This window comes from Lissotriton vulgaris, chromosome 12 (assembly GCF_964263255.1).
Source record: "Lissotriton vulgaris chromosome 12, aLisVul1.2, whole genome shotgun sequence".
Taxonomy (NCBI): Eukaryota; Metazoa; Chordata; class Amphibia; order Caudata; family Salamandridae; genus Lissotriton; species Lissotriton vulgaris.
In genome coordinates this window covers 337,574,838-337,580,837 of record NC_141700.1, presented here as the reverse complement: position 1 = coordinate 337,580,837, position 6,000 = coordinate 337,574,838, and positions in this window count along the sequence as shown.

Below are 6,000 nucleotides of genomic sequence, written 5' to 3'. Positions count from 1 at the left end.
TGCCAGGCAGCCCTCCACACTCTTCAAGGTCACTTTTAATGTGTGGAATGATTGGAAAAATACCGGGGGAGGTGAGACATTCCATCCACAGCAGCAGACAGATCCGGTGTAAGACAACAGTAATCTATGTGGCTGAAGGTGTTAGTTGCTGGGGTGTGATAGGAGAAGACTCTTTTCAGTGGTTTGCGGGACCTCCATTCATCACGTAGATGAATGGGCTTCATTTTATTCAGTAGCACGGTTCACATTCAAGGTTTTGTATTAGCCCTAGGGGTTCCCTATCCAATGTTGCATCGAAAATGCAATTAAGGTCCCCAGTGAGGACGGCCTCCATTCCCATATACAGTGTTGCCGTATTCATGAGCACCGGAAAGAAGTCGGGACAGTCCGAGTTTGGAGCATAGACATTTATAATGCAGATCCCTCTTCCCTCTCATTTTCCATGTAGGATAACTTTTGTCCCCTCCGAGTCTAGCACATGATTAAGATTACGAAAAGGGTTCCTGGGTGCCACTCATATGAGCGCCTCCCCGGCAAATCCACAATACGTGGTGGCAAAGAGCTGTCCCCTCCATCTCTTACGTAGACTATCGATGGTGCCCCCCCATCAGTGTGTCTCTTATAGACAGGCTATAGTCACCCTGTAGTGTTTCATAAAGGCATGTATCCAGCATCTTTTTTCTAGTCCTGCTATTCCTCTTACATTCCATGTGAGGATTTTTATTATTTGTGAAGCCACTTGTCAATCATGTACCATCTCCCTTCCCTCCACCCCCCAAGAAAGCACACATTTCCTCCCTCCTTTCCCTAGTGGGTTGTATTCTGGGACTGTAAATCCAAAGACGACATTGTTAACTTCCCCCAACATTTTTTACCGAAAACATCAAACCATTCCCTACCCACCCACCTCCCCTTGGGCAGTTGAGCGAGTCCCGTTTCCGTTTTTGTAACCAAAACATTGTCAAGCACCTTCCGCCCCATTACCCACCCCTCCAACATTTTCTCCTTGTTATGTTATGTTATGTTAATAGGAACTTTTATAGTGCTCATTCACCAGCAGGTTTCTTGGCGTTGGAAGAGTTACTTTCCAAAAGTTGTTGCCAGTAAGGATGGTCCAGGTCTAGCTGTAAGCTTGGGTGAAGAGTCAAGTCTTGAACATCTTCCTAAAGTGAAAGAGGTCTCACTTGAATCCAAAATGTGGGCCCTATTATTGAGAAGCGTGAGCCTCCTTTTCTTTTTCGTCTAAAAACTGGGACCTTTAAATAGTTTATGTGCATAAATCTTGAAGTACAGTGGGGGGTGTACTTATGGATTTTTGATGAGATGTACTTAGGGCCAGTCCTGTGCAAGGCTTTAAAAAGAATACAGCCGGCTTTAAACTTGGTGAGTTGCTCCACTGGAAGCCAGTGCAATTCTTTTAGCAGCGGCTTGATGTGACATCATCTACCTTGTTGAAATATCATTCTGGCTGCCTGATTTTGTGTTAGCTGCAGATGATGTATCTGATTGCACTTGTTGATTTTTGTTCATCCATTTTTATAACGGACAGCACGGAACAATTTTTGAGAAATTCCTGAGAATCTGTAGATTCATTGATGGGGAAGACTAGCTACATGTTGTCAGCATAGCTGGAGAGTTGCAGTCCCATTTGCCGTAACGCAACAATAAGAGGAAGCATATATATTGAAAAGATGCAGGGATAGGTATGAGCCCTCTGGTACTCAACATTTCAAGTTTACTGTGCCCCGATTTGTACAGGGAGAGCCAAACTGACTGTTTTCTATCTGCAAGAAATTATTGAAACAATTTCAGGGCCGTGCCACTGAGACCTGCTGTAGCCAGACAATCCACCAAGATGTTGTGGTTGACGGTATCAAAGGCTGCAGACAGGTCTAGGAGGATCAATGCTTGAGTGCTGTCTACATCTGCCTTCCCCTTTTGATCATCCATTACAGATAAAAATAATAGACTCTGTGGAGAGTCTTTGCTATGTGTGTCTCCAACACCTTAGCTGAGAAGAAGAGGAGGGATATTGTCCTATAATTATCCACTGCTTATTCAAAATGCTTGTGGAACTGGCCCTTGAACTGTCCCTTGAGTTAAGGATAGATTCAGAATAGAGTAGGTGATCTTTGGAAATACATTGACGGTGTATTTTTGCAACTTAGGTGGGCAGACATCGTTTGGGGAGCCCGATTTTATTATGTTTAGGTACTCCAAGAGTATGTCTTGGCCTATGCACGGGAAGGTGGTCTAGGTGTAAATGTTGGTATTTACAAACCTATTGTCCACCTCCAGATGTTTAGTATCTATGGATTCCTGAATTTTCTCTATTTTTTCAATGAAGAAATTGCTTAGATCATTGCAGAGTTTCTGTGTAGAGGGGATTGGTGGGGTGATGTGATTCGGGTTGGATAATGTTGATTGTTGCGCTTATCCCATATAACTAGGTGAAGTTCTGCAAAGTGTACCTCTACATTTTGGTGTTCTGCCAGTGGTCTGGTGTCTGTCGGGGCGCGAAAAAGTGCCTCCAGCTCCCTATTTAAAGTCCAGCCTCAATGAGGGGGCACCTCCCCCCATCAGCCCACCTCCAATCTAAGGATATTAGTTCATGCACATAGTGGGTTTCCAGTGCGACTCCTCCCTCTTCCACTTATTTGTCCCACCACCATGAATTCAGAGTCATTAGTTACTTATCTGAACTTTGTCTCATGCCCTTCCGCTTACTAATAAACTATTTCCATTTCTTGATCGGCCTTGTGCTAATGCGTGCTCTTGTGATGTCCCAACAGACTCCAGCATAGTTTCTGAGTCTGAGGCCTGCAATGTACCAACCCTAATTCACCCGAGGGTGGCCGGTCCTCCTTGTTCTTGCTGAATGAATGAATGAATGAATAACTTTATTGTGTGGTTACTTAAAACCATTACATTAAGACCAAAATATAAAATTACAAAAGTTAAAACCAAAAATGTTTCTGCGGGCAAGCATTTATAAAAAGTTCTCAGAGTTCAAAATGGCACACGCAGTCAGGGACCTGTAAGTGCCGCCCAGTGTCCCGCAACAATGTTTCTATTCCTGTGCACCCTTGGCTGCCATCAGCACGGACCGGGTCTGTTGTATAAACTTTCAGAACGCGGCCATCTGTTTTACTGTGCTCAAGGAGTATAAATGTTGGATTGCCTCCTTGGCTGTGCGTGTCCCCGCGTCCCTAAGGATGGGCCTGAGGTAGAGAGTGCGGGGTGCACGTAGGGCAGGGCAGCAGAATAGTAAGTGGGCCAATGACTCACGTTTGTAGTCACAGAGTCTGCATTCCTGAGCTCCCATGCCCGCATTTCCCGGATGGTATAGTTCTTTGAGCGGGAGGGGGTGCAGTCTGTAGGCTAGGATCTTTTGGAGAGCTGGGAGACCCACGGCCTGCATGAGATGGTTTCGGGGGTTGTACGCAGTGTGTGGCAAGCATAGAGACTCATGGAAGGCTTTTTCTGCGAGAGACTCAAGGTCCAAGGCCCGGGAGCAGGCACGCACTTGCTTTTTTATCGCGTGTTTGATGGTCGAGTAGTTGACAAGGTCTGGATTCTACGACTCGATCACCAGGTTAAGTTGGGTTTTTGCCATTTCAATGGTAGCTGACCAGGGGTTCCCGGGTGCCATGAAGATATGTTTCAAGACGGCCTTCAGTGTGTTGTCACGTGCCGCTGTTGTTAAGTAGTAATATTTGCTTAAAGCTGCCATCTCTTCCAGATTTTGTTGGTTGAGTGAAAATTCCAGGCGAATTAGAGTGTTTCTTGTACATTTTGGTAAATGATACAATCTCTTGTATGCCCCGCAGTGAATTTTTTCCAGCTCCTTGTTCAGTTTTCCTGGATACGCCTGTTGTGCGTAATTGAGGGCCGGCATTAACTTGGCCTTGAGGACTCTTTGGATGGCAGTTGATGATGGGCTGTGTAAGGAGGCTTGTAATTTGCATAGGGCGAAGGTGATGGTCTTCCCTTTGCCCTGAATTTGCTTTAGGTGGGTGCCACACAACCCCGATTCGTGAAAGGAGACCCCCAGGTATGTATACTTCTGAGTGCTGTCCAAGGTCAGGTGGCCAAGGCTCCATTTTGCTCTTGTTTTTTTGGAGTAGTGTCCGAAGATAACTATTTTTGACTTGGTCGGGTTTGCTACCAACCTGTTTTTGTTATTGTATGTTGCCAGGGCGGTGAGTGCCTTTTGGAGCCCTATTTTTGTGTGATCCAGGATTACGAGGTCATCCGCGTGTTGCATAAAGTGAATTTTGGTTGCACCTATCTTTGGTGTTGCTAAGGCGGCCCCCGACAGGGCTGTCTCCATGTCTGCTGTGCATAGATTAAACAGCAGGGGTGCCAGCACGCACCATTGTTTTAGGCCCCGGTTCGTTTCAATCTTGTCTGTTGCAGAGTCACTTGAAAGTTTGATTCTTACCCAGGTGTTTTGATATAAGGATTGTATCGCTCTTAACAGAGAAGGGTCGATGTTCCAGTGGACCAGCTTTCTCCATAGAATGATGCGATCTACTCCATCAAACGCAGCTGAGTAATCAATGAAGCAGGCGAATAATGGTAGGCTTTTACGCGCCCGCGCTTGATTGGCTAGGTAGGAGAGTGCAATGATATTATCTACGGTCGAGGACCCTGGTCTAAAGCCGGTTTGACAGAATGGCAGGAGATTTTCTTCGCTTGCCCAGTCTGTGAGGTCCTTCAGGATGGCACTGGCGTAGGCTTTGCCCTCGATGTCCAGGAGAGCAATCATTCATTCATTCCTTGTTCTTGCTGGCGCTTGGTTTTCCCTTGTTCCAGTGATCATTCTCCAGTCAATGACATTTTAGTGGATCCGGTGGAAGGGACCAGACATGCCCCTGCATTGCCCCAAGAGTCTAGCCATTCACTTGCCCTATTTGCCGTCAGAAAGAACATGGTGGGTCCGGCATTCTCACTTGCAATTTTGCTGGAAACATGAGGTTATATTTTATGTTCAGATCCCGGATCCTCCGCTTGATCATAGTAAACATTTTCCTTTGATCCTGGACCCTTTCGAAATAGTCTGGGTATATAGAGATGGAGTGGCCCTTGTAAAACAATCATCCTGTAGTGCAGGTTGCCTGCAAGATAACATCCCAGCCCCTGCACTTAAAGGACCTGGTATTAATGGCCCAGGGAGGTGCGCACAGCCAAGGCGATGGGACCAATGCCCCATGTGCACTCTCCGAATTGACAAATTTAGACAGTCACTTGGGGTCTAGCTCTTTTTTGCCAAATTCCAGTGTTTTCAATTCTTTACTATTCCTAATGCTAATCTAAATTTCTTTTGTAGTAGCCTCTGTTGATATGATGCTGGTTTTTCACAGGATTGTGTTCATCTAGAAATGCTCTTTAAAAATGTTTTTTCTCCATAATATTCATGCAATGAAGTACATTCATAACTGCATGCCTGTATGTCATGCTGGTATTTATCTTCATTGAGGACTATGCTTATACTTAAAAAACAATATAGTCTGTGTCCTGCTTGTGTGCCTTTCCAGTACCCATTCATCTATCCATTCATCCATCAATCCACCCATCCATCCATCCACCCATCCACCCATCTGCCTGCCTTTGGAATACTCTTTCTAGCAAAATTAGTAAGCCCTCTAACTATTTGTCTTTGCAAGCCTCTCTATCACTGCATTAGCAGAGGCAAGAGGCTAACAGCCAATGCCAGAACGATTTGCGTGTTTGGTTCTGATGTTTTCCTTTTGCCAAAATAACCTGATTAACATAGTTAGTTGTATGGGTTTTTAGCCAGATGTTATCGATTAGTTAGTGGCAGTTCTATTCACAATTTTCTTCCACCCGCTCCAGAATGCATCATGGGTCAATGGGGCAGCCAACTTCAACGACTGGCTGACTTGGTGCTCTTTTCCAAATTCCCTTCAGTGGCAGGGTCTACAATAGTAAGGTGTGCATTTTAGACAGAAAAACATTTTTGTCTATTTTTGTTTA